This window comes from Cnephaeus nilssonii (genome assembly GCF_951640355.1).
Source record: "Cnephaeus nilssonii genome assembly, chromosome: 3".
Lineage (NCBI taxonomy): Eukaryota > Metazoa > Chordata > Mammalia > Chiroptera > Vespertilionidae > Cnephaeus > Cnephaeus nilssonii.
The window spans coordinates 63,121,496-63,142,780 of record NC_137074.1 but is presented as its reverse complement, the minus strand read 5'-3'; positions in this window follow the sequence as shown (position 1 = coordinate 63,142,780).

Below are 21,285 nucleotides of genomic sequence, written 5' to 3'. Positions count from 1 at the left end.
GCAGGAATGAAATCATATGGTTCTTAACTTTTTCTGACTGATTTATTTCACTTAGCATGATATTCTCAAGCTCCATCCATGTTGTCACCAGGGCAGTATTTTATCTTTTCTTACGGCTGAATAATATTCCATTGTATATATGTACCACATCTTTATCTAGTCATCTATTGAAGGACACTTTGGTTGTTTCTGTGTCTTGGCCAACATAAATAATGCTACTATGAACATAGGGGTGCATATATCTTCACAAAAAAATATTTTCAAATTTTTTGCTTGACTAGTCTGGGGAATGTGAGTTCAGAACAGGATCCACATATAGAGGCTGCTCTTAGGTCTTCTGAGCCCCACATTTGTACGCTAGGCCAGATGTAGGCAGTCATTAAATTAGTTCCTGGCCACTAATGGCTATCTTTTTATAATGAACAGAAGATATGCTGCTAAATAAATTTTTAATTTTTTTATGATGGTTAGGATAATTTGTATAAATTTTTAAAAAGAGTTTTATCTTTTTTTAAAATTCCTCACCAAGGATATGCTTTTTCAAAATGATTTTTAGAGAGAGACAAAGGAAGAGGGGGAGAGAGAGAGAAACAACAATGTAAGAGAGAAATATTGATCAATTGGCTCCTGTACACACCCTGATCAAACCCACAATCTGGGTATGTGCTCTGACCAGGAATTGAACCTGTTACCTTTTGGTGTATTGGGCAATGCTCCAATCAACTGAGCTACACCAGCTAGGGCTTATCTTTTAAATTAGATGTAGCACCTAAATCAGGGGTGGAGAACCTTTTCTTTGCCAAGGGCCATTTGGAGAATATATATATATATATATATATATATATATATATATATATATATATATAATTATTCACTTAATATAATTCACTTAATATAAATTTATATTGCTGTGAAAAACCTCCTAGATTTATTGAATTTCAAGTCCCACTGGTGGTTGCCTTGGCAGGGCCAGACTAAATGATTTTGGGGGCCTTATATGGCCTGTAGGCTGGATGTTCCCGACTCCTGACCTAAATGATAATGTATAGGTACAAATTGCTATGGTTATATTTTTAAAAGGCAAATGTATCCAATATTGAGTCATTCTCACAGTATGAGCTTTGTTGGCCAACAATACTGTTTCTATTGTTAGTGGAAATCTGACAGTATATAAATGAATAGAATTACTGCCCTCTAAAATTATGTTAAAATATAAGTATTGTTTTTACTATTTTATGTTTCTCTAAACTTCCCCCCTTTTTTTGTTTTGTTTTGTTTGTTAATCCTCACCTGAGGATATTTTTTCCATTGATTTTTAGAGAGAACGGAAGGGAGGAAGGGAGGGGGAGAGAGAGAGAGAGAAACATCGATGTGAAAGAGACACATCCCATTGGTTGCCTCCCTCAGAGGCCTGGACTGGGCCAGGATTGAACCTGCAACCCAGGTACATGCCGTTGACCAGGAATGAAACCACTTACCCATTGGTACTCAGGTCGATGCTCTAACCACCTAGCCCCACTGGCCAGGGCTCCCTAAACTTTTTAATAGCATATGGGCTATAGAGTAATTTCTTACTAAATGGTAATATCCATGACACTGTGAAACAGTTTGGTAAAGCTTTTTGATATGGAAGACTCTCATTATCTCTGGATGTTGAAGAGAAAGGCAGAGTAGCAAGGAATGTGTGGGAGCATCTGATTCCATTATGATAGGTGCACAAGTTACTTTCTCCAGTGACAGCAGGAAATACCGGTAACCTTGGCAACACTGGTGGCCCTTCTCATCCCTTTTTAATTTAAATAACTGTTGCTAGGATACACCCTAAAGCAAAAAGAAGGGAAGAGAGAGAAGCAAGAGGATGAAAAAAAATGAGAATGGGAGGGGGAGAAAGGATGAAAGGGGGAGAAAATAAGAAAGGTAAGAATGAGAACGAGAAAGGAAGATAAAACAAAAATATCAGGTGGTATTTGAAGGGAAGACTCCAGGGCATGAAAGAGACTGTTGAATTACTGCCAAAATTAGAGAGCATGAGGTGGGGATAAGAGTAGAGTATTAGTTCCTGACTTACTAAAAATCATTTTGACCTTGAATTTTCTCAAGCATGCTCATTTATTCTTACTGTGGGCATCTAGAAGAAGCCATGCTTCTGCCCTCAGTCTCCTGTCCATCCATGCACAGGCTTAAATACTGGTTAAGACAAATAGTTTCAGCAGCGGACAACCTCTTGAGTTCAGGGGAAAGGGTATGGTTGCTCTGGGTGATTGTAGCTTTTTGTAGCAGGGGAGTTACATCATGCAAGAATTACAAATGAGGAGAACTGGCAGCCCTGCTGAATGGTTCCTCTCTACTGTGGTGTGGAAGAGAGTCATCCCATTTCCAATAAGCCAGTGGGCTAACCATGACAGAGTCATAAAGTCATTAAGAAGCTTTGAAATCTTGGGAATTTGCTGCAATTAAAGGAATTTTGTGTGCTTTGTTCACCATGGTATCTAGATTCTAGGTCCTAGAAGAATGCTAGGAACATGGTAGGTGCTCAATAAGTGCTGATGAATGAATGAAAAGAAATCACTTCCATTTTCTGAGCCAATGTCATCTCACTAGTCCAAATTTTAGTTTAGAGGGTTCCCATCTCTGATCTCTAGATGTAGAATTCGGGCTTCAGCTCATTAAGAGAGCACCTTGCCTCTGACCATGGTGATTGATTCAAGGATGGAGTTATGACTTAATCAAAGCTGATAAGATAGAGGAAGAATTTATTTAGGATTCCTAAACTTTCACTGTCTTGCCACTGGACATAAATGAGAGAGGATGTATATCTTTCCTTTACAGCCATCTGTGAGCATGATGGCCTCAAACAAGAACTAATCTTAAGCAAACAGGGCCAAGAAGTGAGAACTCTGGTTGTCTGCTCAGAGGACTGTTTCCAAGGTTTCCCAAAGCTGCAAGCCCTCGAGCTGCCACAGGGATCATCACTACCTGTTTTCCACAGTATACTGGAGCCATAGGTGTACAGAAATGTGAGATGCTCTTCTCACAATACAGTGTCTCACTTTTCTACCTGGGTATTGAATCACATTGTTTGTGTTTTTCTGCTTTTCCAAATTTCTTAAAAAACAACAATAACCCACATGTGTGCTTTTCTTGGTAACTCCCTTTCATATAGACTTGGTCCTTAGTGCTTTAGATTTGGCTGAGCAACAGAGACTCCTCATTACTCCCACTTCATAATTACTCCTGAATTTTTTGGATTTGTTCACAAACTTTTTTTCTTAAAGATAACTTAATCAAAATTAATACAATAATCTAAATCAATAAAATAGATACCAAGAAGCTTCCTACTCACCAACTTATTAGAATTATTTGAATATATTCTGAGTTTCAGGTAGGGATGAACCAGTACCCAGTACTACAAGTAAAATAAAAGAAATTCTAAAGGGCTCATTCATTACCAACATTCTATGGCTTTGACTCGTAACACATTATTTCTACAATCAATTAAAATTAATTACTTAATGCCCACTGCAGTGGCTCATAGGTTGAGCATCTACCTATGAACCAGGAGGTCATGGTTTGATTCCAGTCAGGGCATATACCCAGGTTGCAGGCTCGATCCCTGATGGTGAAGGAGCCAGCCAATCATCGTTGATGTTTCTATCTCTCTCTCCCTCTCCCTTCCTCTCTGAAATCAATTAAAAATATATTTAAAATAAAATTCATAACTTAATGTTTTTTTTTTATATACCTGTTATCTGTCAGGCACTAACCTAAACACTGGTTACTGCCTTCATGAAAAGCAATCTAGGGTGTGTGGGAAGTAGATAGATCATAATCAAATAAGATTTCAGGTCATGATATGTGCTATGCAAAAGACAAACAGGATGGTATGACAGAGCATATCTGGAATGCCTGAGGTCCACCTTAGTTAGGTTAGCCAGAAGGCCTGTTGGAGGAAGTGACAACTGGTCCAAGATCTAAATGATGAAAAGTAATTGATCATGTGGAAAGATAGGGGAGATTGTTCTAGAAAGAGGAAAGAAAGGTTGAAAATGCTAAGGTGGGAATGAGCTTGGAGTTTTAAAGAAAATTAACCAAAAAATCAATATGCCTTAAGCAAGGGAAGGAGAGGGATACAGAAAGGACAAAATCACACAAGATCTTGAAGACTATGAGGAGGAGCTCGGATGTCATTGCAAAGCACGGAGACCATTATCTGATTTTAAAATAATTACTCTGATGCTATATAGAGAAGGGATTGTAGGGAGGCAAGGACACAAGCAAAGTAACTGGGTGAGAGATATGAAAGAAGTTTTGAGAGGTGCTGGTAGTTTAAATTAGAGTGTGGCCAAATCATTAAAGAGATTAAATATGGGCAATGACAAAAGGAAGAAGGATTAAGGATAACAATTAGGTGTTGGGTTTATGTGACTGTGAATGGGAATATCATACTGAGGTAAGACAGGGGCATATAATATTTGGGGGAATCAAGAGTTTCATTTGGATATATGTTTAAGTAGGAAATTGAATATGTTAGGTTGTCTTACAGGAAAGGAAGGGGTCAGAACTGGCAATGTAAATTTTGGATGAATTAGGCTACAGATGGTATTTTAATTACTATAGTGCTTCATGAGATCACCTGGGGACAATGTAGATAGAGAAATGCAGAGGGCCAAAGAATTCCCACATTTAGAGGAAGCCAAGCAAGCAGAAGAGGAGATGCCAGCAAATAAGAATCTGCTTTTTTTTTTTTTTTTTAAAGCACAATACTTTTGGGAAAGTGAGAATATGATATCAAACAATCAGAGAAGGAAACACTAAACCAAAATGAATATTGCTTAGAGGTCAAGTTAGATGTATACAGATATAACCATTGGATTTCACAATATGGTGACCTTAGCAAGAGACGTTTTAAGTCAGCGGTGGGGACTGGGTTAACTAAAAAGGTAGCAATAAGGAGAGGCAGCAGGCAAAGACAGTTCTCTCAAGAAGTTCAGCTGTACAAGAGAGAGAAGAAATTGTGTGGTATTTGGGAGGGGGTTTGGATTCAAGAGAAGGATTCCTCCACTTCCAAAGGTGCGAGATGTTAGATCATTTTTAATATGAAGTGGAATGATTTAGTATGAACTTTCTAAGGCATGTCTCAAACTCAAAGGTCTTGGATGCACAAAGATCTCTAGTGCCTTCTTAGAACCTCTTTAGGGCTTGAAGGTCACAGTCTCCACAGTGTGCCTCAGTGGATATCTTCATTTTGGTTTGTTATGGCCTAAGTCTTGCAACTCTAGGTTACTAAGGGTAATGCAATATTATTTTTAGTTATCTAATCAAAGAAGAAAGATCTTTCCTGGGTGGTTATAAACCAAAAAGACAGAAATTAAATTTAGCCTAATATTATTATTTTAATAGAAAAATAAATAAAATAGAAAAAGAAAAAATAATGACAAAAATAATCCCTGCTGAAGCAATTTTATCCATTTTATTCTTCCACTTCTCATTGTTTTGGGATAGAAATTATTTATCATTTTTTGTTAAGAGATGTGGCAATTCCAGGTGCTCTTGGGAAATGAGAAGAGTGGTCTGGGGCTTGGATCTGATATATACTAGTAACAGAGTATAGACTAAGTTTTAGTGTGTTTTGGAGGTTAAAAAAAAACCAACAATCTCTGCCTTCTGGGGTAGATATGGGAATTAACTTTTGAGTCAGACTATTCTGGAAAGAGCTATCCTATGTATATTCCTAGGTTGGAAGAAACCCTAAAGGGAAAAGAAATATCTATACTGCTATTGCTGTTCTTATTCTGGTTTCTTATTTGGATTGGCCAATTAAACATATATTTATTTGTTCTATATATCCTTGAGTGTTGGATTAAGGCTGGGATGTGCATTGAGCATGTGGAATAGTGTGGGTTTGTTTTTCTTTCCCATAGTATCATCCTTGGACCATTCACATCAGCCTCATTAGGGAGTTGACTAAAAATATATAGTCCTGGATGCCACTCCAGATTATTGGATTAGAATCTTGTAGATGGGCCCACAAATATGAATATTTAACAAACTTTCCAGATGATCTTATCAGTGATATTCTCCTAAATGTTTATCTGCTGGCTCTTGTGTGTGTGTGAGGAGGGAGAAGGGAGAGAGAAGCTCCTCCTCATAGTCTTCAAGATCTTGTGTGATTTTGTCCTTTACATTATCTACCAGTTTTTTCTCCACTCCACACAGATAAATTAGAAGAAGAAGAATTTTTAAAGCCTGATGGCAATAAAGGGGAGTTTGGTGACTTTTGAAAATTTTTTTTACCAAGGACTATTTTCAATACTCTATAGTTCAAGCTTCAACTGACATTTATATTTAGCAAGCTCTGATTTCACTTTGCCTCCTCTCTTGTCAGAAAACAGATACATCTTTCTGTTTAATAGTTGCTGCCAGTCACACCTCTCCTCCTCCCCTCTCCCCTTCAACCTCCAGGTAATCCATCTCTTCACAGGGTATCTATGCCTTCCCCTCACAGCACTAGGTGGATGGTCAACCTTTTCCACCTGTTATATCTGTAGCTTTGCTTTGTATATAATCAACAAAGCTAGGATTTCCAAGTCTGCTTTTTTATCTCCCTCTTGAAATGATATTTACATAAAAAGAGATTATAAGAAGTGAAGAATCTTAAAGAACTACTCAGACCCTAGAGAGGGAGGCTGCTGCCTCTGACCAGAAGCTCATTAGCTCTTCACTCCAGAAAATTTTCACTAAATTTTTCCACCCCCACCACAGAGTTAGACATATTGCTTCCTTCAACCTGAGGCTGACCTCAGAGCCCAGATGAAGTACTATCCCCCACCTCATCACCCTGCCAACCGATAAAGCATCCTTGTCATATTCTTCTAAATAAACCTTATAATGTCTTCTCTTCTCAACACCTGGGGCCTCACCCCTGAGCAATGATCTCAGAAAGATGATCCTGAAGTTCCTTTCATCTGCTACAGGATTAACATTATACATCAGTGTCCTTTTCTTTTCCCAGTAGGTTCTGAGTTTGGTCGTGGCAGGAAGAGTGTAAGATTTGAATTGTTTATCCTGACTTATCCTGCTGTGGGAATTTAACCACTCAAGAGCTTAACGGTCTGGCCTTCAATTTTTCCAGCTATGAAAGACAACAAATAGTAACATAAAGAAAGCCTCCCTTGCAACACACACACACACACACACACACACACACACACACACACACACACACATTTCATAGGTATTTTAAAGGATAAATAGGTATAGAAGTTTTGTCAGTTCAGGATTAGTCCTTCATTGACTTGAGAACAAAGTTGGGAATGATTTAGTATGCCATGTAAAGGTTTAATGTTTTCAGAGAGCTCTGTTTAAGTGCTTTGCATGAACCATCCTACTCATTCTTCCTAACAATCCTGTGAAGGTTTTACAGATGAAAAAACTGAGTCAGAGGGTGTTTGGTAATTTGGGAGGAGCTGGAATTTAGACTCAGGTGAACTGGCTGTCCCTAATGACTCTCAACTCTATGTCTCAGACATAAAACAAATCTATATCAAGATCTTTCTCTTGAACTCCAAATTTTATGTCTAAGTACCTGTTTTTCATTGCTTCCCTTTGGAGGTTGCTATTGCTAGACAAAGACTCTTAACTGCTTATCTATCTAGCCTTATCCTATAGCTCTCTCCCTCTCATACTCTACACTTGTGCCCTATTGAATGGCTTGCAGTTCAGCAAAAACATATGCTTTGATAGATCCTGTGGTATCGTATATGTGTCTTCCTTTTGGGATCAAGACATACATTTCCACATCTACCAGTAGGTGTTGCCTACTTATAACTGAGACTTCCTGAGGGAATTGCCTTCCGCCAACAGGAGGTGCCATGCATAAAGTTACACCCCATTTCAGAAGCAGCCGGTGTCTCATGACTGGTCAGTGCAGGGGCGTAAAGCCTAGTCTTCAAAATGGGTCAACTCTGAAGATTATTACAACTCAGAGCTTCCCCCATTCGATTGGCTAAGTCCTCTGTTGGAACTGCAATGCTCTTCAACTTCTTCCTCTGCCTAATCCTGCTCCCCTTACTTCTTTACAAGTGATTTTCTTCCTAAGAGCCTTCTCCATAAATCTGCATTCAAAGCTCTGCTCCACAGTGGGTTTCCTGGACAGCCTGACCTAAAATAGTTGATACTGGAGTTGTCCTAGCAGCTTTGAAATGGGATATTGGAGCTACATTACACTTTGGTGGGCTGGGAGTGAGGATACCACTAGTGGTGGTAGGTGGAATTTTGATAACTCATGGAATTCTGTAGCAATGACAATGTTAGATCTTTCACCAGTGGTAAACTGGGATGGAAACTGAAGGAGAATATATTGACAGTTGCACTGTCTCAGGCGATTGAGTGGTTCTGGGAAAGTAGTAATTATAATGACGGTGGAGTTATATGGCTTTGGCTGGGGGCCATCAAGGCATTAGAGAATGGCAATGAGGGCTGAGAGTGATTAATCTCAAATTTAGGGCAAAGTGAGAAAGCCAGAGGGCCTGAGGGCAGAAAGGCTGAGGATCAAACCCAGAATATGATTTAAGTATAGTAGAGTTCCAAAGATTGATTTGTCAACCTGGCAAATTTGCTCCACCAAGGTCAAGGCCTTAATTGAAAAGGAGTGAGGCTTTGAGGCTTGGGATGGAGTTATCTGAGTTAATGTCTTTGAAAATCTTGAATCCTCAGTTTCCTCAACCCACAGAAGTGCCCTGTTCTTCCTGCTAAAAGTAACCACTTCCTGTTTTGCCTACAAGATTGCAAGATAATGTATACTCTCACACCTCCCTTCCCCCATTCCTCTCACCTATCTCTATCTTGGCCATCAGGCCAAAAACTATGGTCAAGTCAAAACAGAACTGGCTGGGGAAATGTTTGGTCTGTCTATTAGTGGAAAAAAGGAACTATAAACCCAAAGAGCTTTAGAACCTGGCCAAACATGTATTAATAGGACCAGGACAGAATATGTAGAACTTTATCCTGAGGTCCTAGAGCAAGGCAGGATGAGGGTTGGGGATGAGGGCAAAACATAAATTTGGATAAAAAGAATTTATTTATATGGAAACACTATCCATTAATGCAGGATTTAATACCCTGTTAAGGACCCAGGAGATAGTGCTAACATGCAGCTAGAATGGCTTTTAAAAGTTTGGAAAAAGTTATTGCCTACACTAACTAAAAATACAAGAATTTCCATGACACATGGTGAAAGAAGAGATAAAAAGGTTCAGAGAAGTGGCATGCCAGAGTGGATATACGATGAAAAGCAGAAAACCCATGTGCTAACCATGTACCATTTAAGGGTCCACAGAATACCCCATTTACCAGAGCAATACAGAATGAACTGACTAGAGGGCCATCTGCATAAATGAAATACTCAGTGGTGGCTGTCCTCTGTAGGCTAGGGCAGCCGGTGGAAGATGATGTTATAGAATTGTGAACCCTGATAGAAATGAAGAGGATGCCAAAATAATAGAGGCCAGGTGATGGCACATAACTATCAGAAGTGAAGTGATCACAATTATCATAATAAATGGCCAGTATGAATAATAGCCAGGGAGGCCTGACACACACAGCCAAGGAGATGGTTAATGGAATACAGTGTACCCATAGGTAGCCATCAAGGCTGCTGTTCAATGCATGCAATCAAAGAAGTGAAAGATAATCAGGAGGGTAAGGGAACTTATCCCAGTAAAAATTCATTATCCCTTATCTAGTCTCTCCCCACTGTTCGAAGAAGTCATGTCTTGAGGAGGAAGAGATCTGCCATATCATGTTTAGCATACATGGTAATTATTCCCTCAGTACTTCCTCAAGGTACCTAGGACTATTTGAATAATCATGCTCTGGGGAAAATGGGAAGATTCTATCATTTCGAGTAGTGTTGTACACAAGATTTGAGTCAATAATTATATCTACGGACCTGAAGCATACTTGTGGTGTTAGAGTAGGAGTATATGAGATCCAATTAATAAATGGAAGCCTGGTCTAGTTCCATTTCAGAGTGAGTTCACTACACCAGTGGACTCACTGCATAATCATTTATATGATCCACAAATAAAAATTGGAATGGGAATACTTAGCAGTTGGCAGCATTGTCATATTGGTTCCTTAGCCTTTGGACTAGCACATTCCTCTCCCAATCAGCTAAGATTCCTATCACATTTATAAGCAACCTAATGGATTCATGGGTAGCTTCATATTCTTTATTCAAATTGCAAGTCTAGCCTGTGGAAAAAAAAATCAGGTGGATCTCTGGAGATGATAGTGGTCACCTGCAAACTCAATCAAATAGTGACACCTGTTCCTCAGCTCACACATATGGCTACATAGGGGAGGAGGTCCCCTTTGACCAATTGATACAGGAATGAAAGGACAAGCCTGGTTCATTGATGAGTTGGTTCTGCATGTGGGTGCAAGCTGAAAATGTACTGTTCCTACATTATAGTCCCAATCTAGGTGTCTTGAGAGTCAGCAATGTGAGGAAATACTCCCAATGAATAGAGCTTCAGATGATCAGAGCTGTTTCTCCACCTTTTGGGAAATGAAGGCAAAAGCTGTGAGTAATGAAAATAAATAAGCAAGTGGCTGGGCAAAGAAGCAGAGGGCCAGTAAGAGTGAGGCAGCAGGTATGAAGGGGTCTTCCTGACGCTGCCCCCTCTCTCTTGATTCCAGTTCCAGTCAATATCCAGGGTGTTACAGCAAACTCCACTGTTCTCCAGATACTCTGAATGAGACCCTTTTCCTGATGATCAAAATAACATAACAAAAATATAAATCAGAGTAAGAACCCAAATTTTGTGGCTCCCAAGTCAGTGTTCTCTCCATTCTATCTATTGGCATTTTCATCTGCCTGGCCCTTCCTTCTCTACCTCCTGACCAATTTCTCCTATTCAACCTACCTTGTGTCGGGGGGGATAGATGGAGGCAAGTAGTCCCTAAGATATAATTTATACATCTATACTACTAATTATACATTCTGTTATTAAGATGACTCTCTCAAACACAACTAGACATTCCTGACTCATTGCCAGTCCTAAAAAATTTTACTCTTCTCCCATGATGACTCTGCATAAACATGTTACCAATCATCTTATTTGTATGAAAATAGCTAAATTTTATTTCCAACTGTATGTTTTGTATTTGTCTAAACTAGTAAAGTGGACCACGAGAGTTAGTGTTAGCTCTAACAGTTGACTAATAACTTATTTCTCTTTGGTAGTTTATACTGGAAAAATTTATCTGAGCACTATCAGTCAGGGTTCAACCAGAGAAACAAAACCAGTAGGAGAGTACATTAAGAGATTATTGTAAGATATTGGCTTATGTGATTATGGAGGCAGGTGAGGCAAGTCTGAAATCCACAGTGAAGGCCATGCGGAAGGGCAGGTTGAGACTTCTTAGGCATGGGCTGAAGCTGAAGTTCACAGGCAGAATTTCTTCTTCATCAGGGAATTTTCATCTTTGCTCTCAAGGCCTTTCAACTGATAGAGTCAGGCTTAACCAGATTATCTAGAATAATCTCCCTTATCTGAAGTGCATTTATTATGGGCTTTAATGACAGCTGCAAGGTACCTTCATGTTTAGTTGAATAATTGGGGACTGTACCGAAGTCTATAGACAAGTTCACATGTTGAAAGGTCATCAAGAGATCATCATAAATACCATGAAAGAAGCTTACTATGTAAATGCAAAATGTTATTGTTCTGAAAACAAGTAATAGTTTTACTTCTCTAAGCTTTCATTTTCTCTAAAAAAATAAACAAATTGCATTTGACTAATTTAAAAATTTGATCAATATTTATTTATTCACTCATGCAAATAATGTATTGTGCTAGTCACTCTCATTTATTTCATCAGCAAATTGTGTCAGTTCTGCCTTCAAAATATGTTAATAATCCAACGACTGCCTTGTTTACTGGTAGCATCCTGCCCAAATCACTGTCTCCTCTTTTCTAGACTATTGTCATCACATCCTTAATAGGTCTCCCTGCTTCTCACCTAGTCCCCACTACTGTTTAGTCTCCATACAGCACCTAGTGTAATTTCTAAAAAATCAAGACACATTATTCCCCTGGTTAAATCCTGTAAACAATTCCTTTATCACACAAAGTAAAAGCCCAAGTCCTTTCCATGGCCTGTGTATTTTTACATGATCTGATCCCACTACTCTCATCACCCAACTCTTTCACCCTCCTTTCCTCTATTCCAGTACCCTAGACCTCCTCACTGCAGGGCCTTTACACCCACTGTTCTCTCCAGCCAGAATGAGAAATCTGCTTTGTTTGTTTTCTTACTTTCTTCAGGCATCAGCTTAAATGTGACCTTTATGTGGTCTTTCTCGGTTACCCCTTAATACGTAGCACCCTCTTGAAATATCATAATGCTCTATCTCCCTGTGTTATTCTTCTTTGCACCTACCACTTGGTCTGCTTTGTTTACTGCAGTGCCTAGTACAGTGCTCGGGATGTGATTAGTATTCCAAAAATATTTGTTGACTGAAGGAACACTAGAAAGATGTTTACTTGTTGTAAGAGTTAGAAAATAATCTGAACCCTCTTATCTGAGAATGTTATAGTGCTTTTATGTTGAGAAACAGCCTTCTCTGTTTCAAATTTGTCAGAAAATCCTCCCTGCTTTTCTTCTTTTTTGAATAGTATTGTGATGTTGTTTCTCCTAAGACCATTCATTGAATAAGAGTTTCTATGGTTACAATGTTATTTCTATTCAGAATCCTGTCGCAGAGAAACCTGAATTTGGTATCTCAATAAGTCAAGATTCCATTGACATACCATTAAAATACAGATGGATTTTCACAAATCAGCTTCCTGCATCATTCGCCAAATCAGTTGGAGATGGAGTGGAAGACATATTTAGGGTTCAAGTCCAGAGTTCAGAAAAATGATGTTGTAGGAAATAGACAAAAGGAGTTACCAACACACTTGCTCATCAAAAAGTTTCCCAGAGAAATCACTTCAATTTTACCTTATTTCCCACCACTGGGACCTTGGTGTATTAGTTGTCATTGTGCCCTTGCCTTTATACCTAATCAAGCTGTGGATTCCTTAGGCTGTTTATTCTTTCTGTTCCATTCCGGGGCTAGGAATAAAAGTACAGGCGACTGTACCTCTAGAGCTTAATTTGTGAGTTTACCCCAGAAAACAAATGAAGTATGGCTAATGTTGACATTCAATGAGTACTTGGGGATCTGGCTGTGTTAGAATATCAGAAAGGAGCTAACCTTACAATTTAGACATATGCCTTAGCTCCTTAAGCTCAATTTCTATATGCATATCAAGCATAGACAACTACGGAGAGGATAGAAAATGCTATTTTCAGCTTTGTCTCATTTTTTCTTTTTGGTGCCTCCTCTTTTGTCTTGGATGTCCATCTTCCTACTAATCTCTAATCTAGCTCATATTGCTTATACTCTACCCAGGTGTAAACCATTTCCAGCCCTGTGCTTATTGAATTATGAAAATGTGGAAACATTTCTGAAGCTATACAGATATCTTGATATAATCTTTAAACTAAGAAACATTGCAAAATGCAAATTGATTTTCATATGTATGACACAAATAAAATGACTGTTTCATGTCCAACCCCAATTTTATAAAGAATTCAAAGCCATTGTCAATTTAATCACCAAGAAGCAGTTTACATTTTTATTGAAATATATTCAAAATATGACAGGAGAAATTACATTTTAAAGCCTAGAGTAACATATCCTCACTATGCCTGGCTGGGGTTCAGTTTATTGAACTCTGTTTGCTCAGGTCTCTCCCCTTACCACATTAAAAAACAATTATTCAGGACTTATCATGTCTCCCACAGTACATATTATCCTTGAAAGAACTAAATTTTCATTTATTAATTCATTCAAAAAGCACTTACTGAGCATATACTAGTACTATGTACCCTATACTTTAATAGGTATAAGAACTGGCTTCCAAGTTGAAGAATTAATATATAATGTGTATATTCTGTGGCAGGGTAGGGAGATATTGTATCATTGGCATACCCTTGAGCAAGATGTGATAAATTTTGTGAATCAAATAAATGCATAAAATCATAAAAGAGTGCCTGACCCTTCTGGATAACTAAATTTCTCATTTCCTTAGTGAATAGCTTCATTGATTCTCCATCACTGAAGTTTTTCCTCCACTACCCCTTCCAAACTAAAAAGAATCCAAGGCACCACTCCAACCTGAGTTTAAGATTCACCTTTTTGGAGATGTATTTTATGACTAAATTGCTCTGTCTGTCTGACATAGGTCATTAGCTTCTTGATTAAGATCTATGCCCTTTTCTAAGTCTATTCCTACATTAAGTAGCTGCTATTTCACAAATAATAAATAAAAAACGGTGATGACTCCTTGAATCTTTGTGATCTACTCACTGGCTTCTAAAACACATCTTTCATTTCTTCTGCTAGGGAATATGGCAAATGCTTCTTAGAGTAATTGAGAAAGTTAGTTTGGCTCTTCTAACCAACATTTAAAAAAAAAAGCTGAATGAGAATAGATAGAATCAATGATTAGGTGAAGTGATTTCCTGGAACTGTGGAGATTGAGTATAAAGAAATATGGCACCTTATCTTGGCCCAAGAAGGGTACAGCTGTTTGGTTTCTTATTTAATCAATTGTAGATGAAAGGAACATTTGACTTAATAAAAAGGACTGAGTCAGACACAGTTGGCTCTGGGGCATGTTCCTTTCAGAATGTGACTTGGGAGCTACTGGTACATTTACAATTTCTCTCAGTCGAAATGGCCTCAGACTATGAAGTCCATCATAGGATCTCATCTAATGTAATTTCCTGAGGTTGAAATGAGAATGCTTGAAACACTACAGATTTTATGGCATAAAGTCACATAAGGCTTGGAAGCTCTGATTGGGAAACTGCACCGAAGTCCCACGATGTAAGCAGAACAAGCCTAAGCATACAACACCCTGCTGATAATTTTCCTCTGACTTCATGTTGGCCTCAAAGCTATGGTTATCTTGGGGTCTTCAATCTTGTATGCAATAGCTGTGACTATTAAAATGCTAATATGTAGTCAGGAAGCAAAATGTTTAATTAAGAGCTAAAAATTTTAAGTTATTAGGAAAAATTTAGATAAATCCCTAGGTACTTCTAAATTGCTGTTTGGCATCAAATAACCAAGTATTTAACATTATCACTAAATTTGTCAGTTTTATTAAGTTAGTAAACCTCATTTCAATTAAACGCTGTTCATATTGGAACTCATTCTTTATCTGTTTTTTCTTTTGCTGGATATTTGACTATAGTTATCATCTAAACTCTGTGGACTCAAACACGTTTATATTTATACATTAACTCTCATACTTTGACCAGGTAGATAGAAATATAGATAGATATAGATAAATTTTTATATAATTTAATCTTTTAAAATTAAATCATCAATTAACATTCAGGTTTAATGTAATGCAATGTTGATTATGAAGGTTATAAAGCCATAACCTTATTATACATACTTGTAATTTACATAATTTTTATAAACAAATGTATATGTATAGACCTTCAGTGATAAGGGCACACATATGACAAGAAGACATTTAGACTTCCAGGAATTCCAAGTTTGTTGCATAATATTTGAAACTGACACAGGAGAGCACGCTGTAGACTACATATTCCTGACAGTTCATTTCCACTGCAGTGGCACCAGTGGTATGGAACCCTCAGGAGTCACATTACTCTAGAAAGAGCAAATGTTTTTAAGGTACAGTTCTGCTGAAAGTGAGATGTGCCCCAAGCTTGTGATTGTTGATGGTTTACTATTGTGTTTTTGTGTCACTCAGCTAGATTGCTATGGGCTAGTATATTTCAAGTCACAAAGGATGTTCTGAGGTTGCTTTAATATTCCCCACATATGGTATATGGATGATCAAAGATTCTCATTGGAATAGCACATCTGTTCCTAAGTGAAAAGGAAAACACTACAACCTCTCAGGTGAGAGCAGCCCCCAGGTAACATTGAGAAGAATTCAGCTAATAGCTGCCATTTCAATAGAAGCAGCCCATCACATAGACGAAGTGGCTAAGGGCTTTATGATAATGGTTATATTAGGAAAACCAGTCCCGAACAGCAGACCATTTTCTCTGTTCAGTTATACATCTGTACAGTCTGTGTTAGTGACATTTGGCTGAATTAATTTTGTTTGTATTTGACTCAACCTGCTGTAATTTTATTACATAAAAGTGGTCTCTAACAATGGTTAAAAAAAATTCTTTAGAGGGAAAGCTTGGTCAAGCTCACAAAAAGATGCTTCATTGAAACCATCTCTACTGTTTAGATCAATGATATTTGCCAAATTTTAAAGAATGGAGAACTGATTTTCATATCCTGTTCTTACCTGCTAAATTTTACCCTTTTGTTCTCTGGCCTAGAGATAAGCGAAAAGAAACAACAAAGATGTAATATGGACCAAATTTAATAATGTAATAAGTGTGTACAATTTATTACTTCCAAGGACCTGTACTATTGTTAGAGTATTTTTAATAATGCAGCTGACCTATTAAATAGTGCTGTACCTGCCAAGATTCCCTTCCCAACCCAGTATCCTCACTGGCCCCCAGGCCTTCTCACAATTCCCAGGAAACCTGAGACATAATTACATCTTCTTATAAACTTCAAGAAAGTTCATTAATTTATTTAGTAAGTGTGCATTGAGCATGAGACACTGGGCATGAAGCATACTGAACAAAGCATTCAACCCCCTGTCCTCCTGAAGCATTCATTTTAGGGGGAATTTGAATGAAATCAAACTCTACTAGTTTCCTAGGATGGATTGGAATCTGCAGAGGCCTGAATAGGATTCACCCACCACCTTCAGTAATTTCTTAAACAGCTGATCCAAATTCCAGCACAGATCCCAATTTCTTGGAGTTTGGGGGGCTCTGGAATGGACCAGAGATTTGGAACCTTGTCTTACAATGGAACTTGCAGGGTGGAGACATAATATACTCTTCCACTCTCTTTCACTGAGGGATATGCGCAGTTATCCATCCAAGATAAAACAAAAAAGCAACAAACAACAAAGCAAAACAAAATCAAGACAAACTTCATTAAATATATTTTTCATGGTCGTTCTAGGGTGCATTATCTGCGAGTGACTGCAAAGTACTTTGGTCTTGTCATTCAGGATCTTAGGAACTATTATTCTGGCTGACAGCACACTCTGACTCTACTCTGGGTTGTGAGACTTGAAAAACTCTAAAGAGATTTGGGCATTAAATATAGTGACTTACTACATAATTCCCATGTGCAATATTTGTCCCTGATCAACTGACTGGAACTGACTGTTGACTGGCTTTTGGTACTTGGTACCCTTGCCAGACGTCTTCATAATAATGTCCAGTCAGGTTTCTGTCTAAACTTCCCTCTGCAATTGCCTCCAGACTCGATTCATAGAACATATTTATTACTTACTCTGACACAAGTTTCTTCCCTTTATTTTTATGTTTAACTTTTTTTAAATCTTAGTATTAATTTTAATTGTCTTCAAAGCCGACTTTCAAAGGATTTGAGATTTTAAGGTGTTGGTTTTGAATTGTTTTTATAAATTCCTGGCAATTATATAAGATGTTAAAATTAGTTTATTTGTTCTAAATTCCCTAATTGATTAAACATGGATCTTTATTAAAATATGAGCAATAGGTATATTAAGATAGATTTAAGAACAGCTTAAGACAAAATTGTGAGCAATTTTGCTAACTCAATGACAATAACAAGACAGTGCTAATGAATGTAAAGGTGAAAACAGCTGCGTGATATAGTACAAACATCTATAAAGATTGAGATGTGAAAGCAGGCACTATCCATGTAGCCGCTGATGTTTGGGGAGTCTTTGAAGATACATAAATACATGGTACCTGGCAAGAACATTTTTGTCCCACCACCCACTAGAAGTGTAATGATACTGGAAATAATTTTGTAAAGGTTATTTGAGAGTGCTTAGGTTTTAACTTTATGACCCTTGATCCACAACTGAAATTTGCATGATACAAAGAGATTTAAGTCCTGGATTAACTGTTCTTTATGTCTAAGTCTAAACCTGTCTGCTCTTAATGTCCAGAGCACCACATCAACTGTTGCCATTGACACGTGGTTGAAGACTCCTGTTAGATAGTGACTTTACAAAGAACCACTCTTTATTGATCTGGCCATGTGGTGCAGAGTCATCTCAATTTTCTTTTTTCTTTTCTATTAATGTCTCCTCATAGGAGGCCTAGAGCACAATTATTATTGTGTTGGTGCAAGTAGTCTATCTGTAATGACCTTCTGTAGAGCCAGGAAGCGGTGTCCCTGTGGCCAACCCAATTATATCACAGGCTAGACAGAGCACCTCATGTTGGCTCTGGTGAATGGACCAGGAAGCAACATGATAAATCTTTATTATAAATCTTGATTGTTGGACAGGAGGAAAAAAGACCTCTAACCCCACCCCAATTTTCTTTTTCATTAGCCTCCTGATACTATCACCCGAATAGCATCAAAAGTGAGCAGCCTATAAATATTGCACATGTTTCAAATACTAAAAGCTGATAAAGTTTATTGTACTTATAAAATAAATAGAAGGAAATGCTTTCAGTTTCCTATTTACAGGTCTCTAGGGAGATTTCAGGTATAATGTATTGCTTCAATTTAAAAAATGTAGTGTCCCTCACACGTGCTCTCTTTTGCTATTTTTTCTCTTCAGTATTTTATGTCTCAAGCACAACACATAAGCGGCCATGCACTTGGGCAAAGTCAAGCCTTCTGTTATATACTCTTATTTTTGTTATAACTTTTAAATTGCCTCTTTAAAGATAATTCTCTCATAGCTTTCTACTTTTTTCTCTCTATTTCTTTATCTGTTCTCCTTTTCTTTAGTTAACAAATGGATTATTCTTTCATTGTATCTCATCTGTTTGGCTTCTGGAACCAGCACCTATGTAGTTACTGGCTCACAAATTTATGAGATTACCAAATGTCTAGTAGTCTACAACTAAAAATATAAAATATTTATTTTCAGTAATGCTCACGCAAACTTTGTCACTGCTTTATATGGAAGAAAATCTTCTGAGTGTTTGATGAATAGACTGAATTTCAAATGCTTGAGAAAAGGGTGTGTGTGTGTGGGCGTGGGGTGAGGGGGGGTTATGGGGAAGCTTAGATAAATGCCTGGTCCCAAAGGTCCTCTGCTTATTGATTAGCCAGTATTGTCATAGGTTCTGGAAACCTGGTCTTTCCATGAAAGTAAAAATGACAATGACTGTGGGGATCATCTGATGCGATGTCTCCTTTGATTCACACTATTCATGGTCTCATTATTTCTAAGGTGCTGCATTTGAAAACAAGTTTGGACTTGAATTATCACCCTATATTTTTGGAATCAATGTGCATTTAACCTTTCCTTAATTAATTGCACTTCCTGCCATACAATGAGGTGGCAGCAGCCTCAGTTTCAAGATGAGATGGGAGAGAATAGTGCTGTGTTCCTTTATTTATCATAAAGACCAACTGAAAAGGAGGCCATCCAAGAATACTGGCTAAAGATTTAGAAATTCAGAACTTGCCAAGTGAGGCTTATAAGATGTATAAGTGTCTTCACCCATGCCTTTTACAAGAAGGTTATTTATATTCACTTATGAAAAGGCATGGTACAAAATAATGAATACTATTTTAAATCATTAATGAAGTGCCTTGCTAATTATTATTTTAAAATTAGAGGCCTGATGCACAAAATTCATGTAAGAATAGGCCTTCACAGCCGCGGAGGCTGCCTCCATCCGCGGCTACAGCCCTGGCTTCATCCCGTCTAATTAGCATATTATGCTTTTATTATTATAGATAATATAATCTCTGACATTTATTGGGGTTTACTATGTGCCAGAAATTGAGACATATGTGTATTTTCTAATTTTAAAAGAAAACTGAGGAAGAAACTATTGTCCCCAACTTATAGAAAAGTGGGGTTCAAATAAGTGAAGGAACTCCCTCAGGTCACAGGTTGTGGATAGTGGAGCCAGGTTTGAAACTCAGCTCTGTTTAACTCCAAATCTGTGCTTTAACCAAATGTAATTATATTTATTATTTTTTTTTATTATTGACATCAGAGAGAGAAAGGGAGAGGGAGAGATAGAAACATCAATGATGAGAGAGAATCATCAATCAGCTACCTCCTGCATACCCCCTACTGGGGATCGAGCCTGCAATCCAGGCATATGCCCTGACAGGGAATCAAATTGTGATCTCCTGGTTCATGGGTTGATGCTCAACCACTCAGCAACACTGGCCTGGCCCAAATGTAATTTTAACATCCTGTTTTGAGTCACTGACATAGCCAAGAAATATATGGATGTATCTTAACCCATGTATATGCGTGTATCTATAAATATTTCTATATATAACCATTTGTATCTATATTAAGCTAAACGTGAGTTTATACTGATGTCACCAAGTCTAATTCATTACCACAATGATCATTCTAGGCCCATCCTATTGTTTATCTGTACATTTCCACTCCATCAGTGAGAAACCTGGTTCTCACCAACCACTATCGACTTAATTGTTCAATTCTAGTATATATGTACAATCCTATCTAATAAAGGAGTAATATGAAAATTAACCATCACTCCGCTACATCCACAAGCCACACCCACAAGCCACGCCCACTAGCCAATTAGGGGCAAAAATGCAAATAAACCCAACTAAGATGGCTACAGCCACAGAGAGCAGGAGGGAGGCTTGGGTTTCCCTGGCAATGGAGAAAGCCAAGCTTTCTGCCTGCCCTTGCCGGCATAGGCCTCCACTCAAGGCTACAAAGTTTCAATGATAAAAGATACCTAAATCCAAATAGAAATGGCGGCAGCCACTGAGCTGTAAAGAGCAGGAGGCTAGGATTGCCCCTGGCAATAGAGGAAGCCAAGTTTTCCGTACACCCTGGCAGGCCCAGGCCTCTGCTTAAGGCTACAAAGTTTCAATTATACAAGATACATAAACCCCAACAGAAATGGCTGCTGCCATGGAGCAAGGAGAAGGCTTGGCTCCACTCCAGGCTACAAAGTTTCAATTATAGAAGATAAATAAACACCAGATACCAGGGCCTCTGCTTGGGTCACCAGGGGGCATGGCCAGCCTGCAAACCACCACAGGACCCTCGCCCAGGCCACCCCATGCCGCAAGGAAACCCCCACACTGATCTGGGACACCCTTCAGGGCAAACCAGCTGGCTCCCACCCGTGCACCAGGCC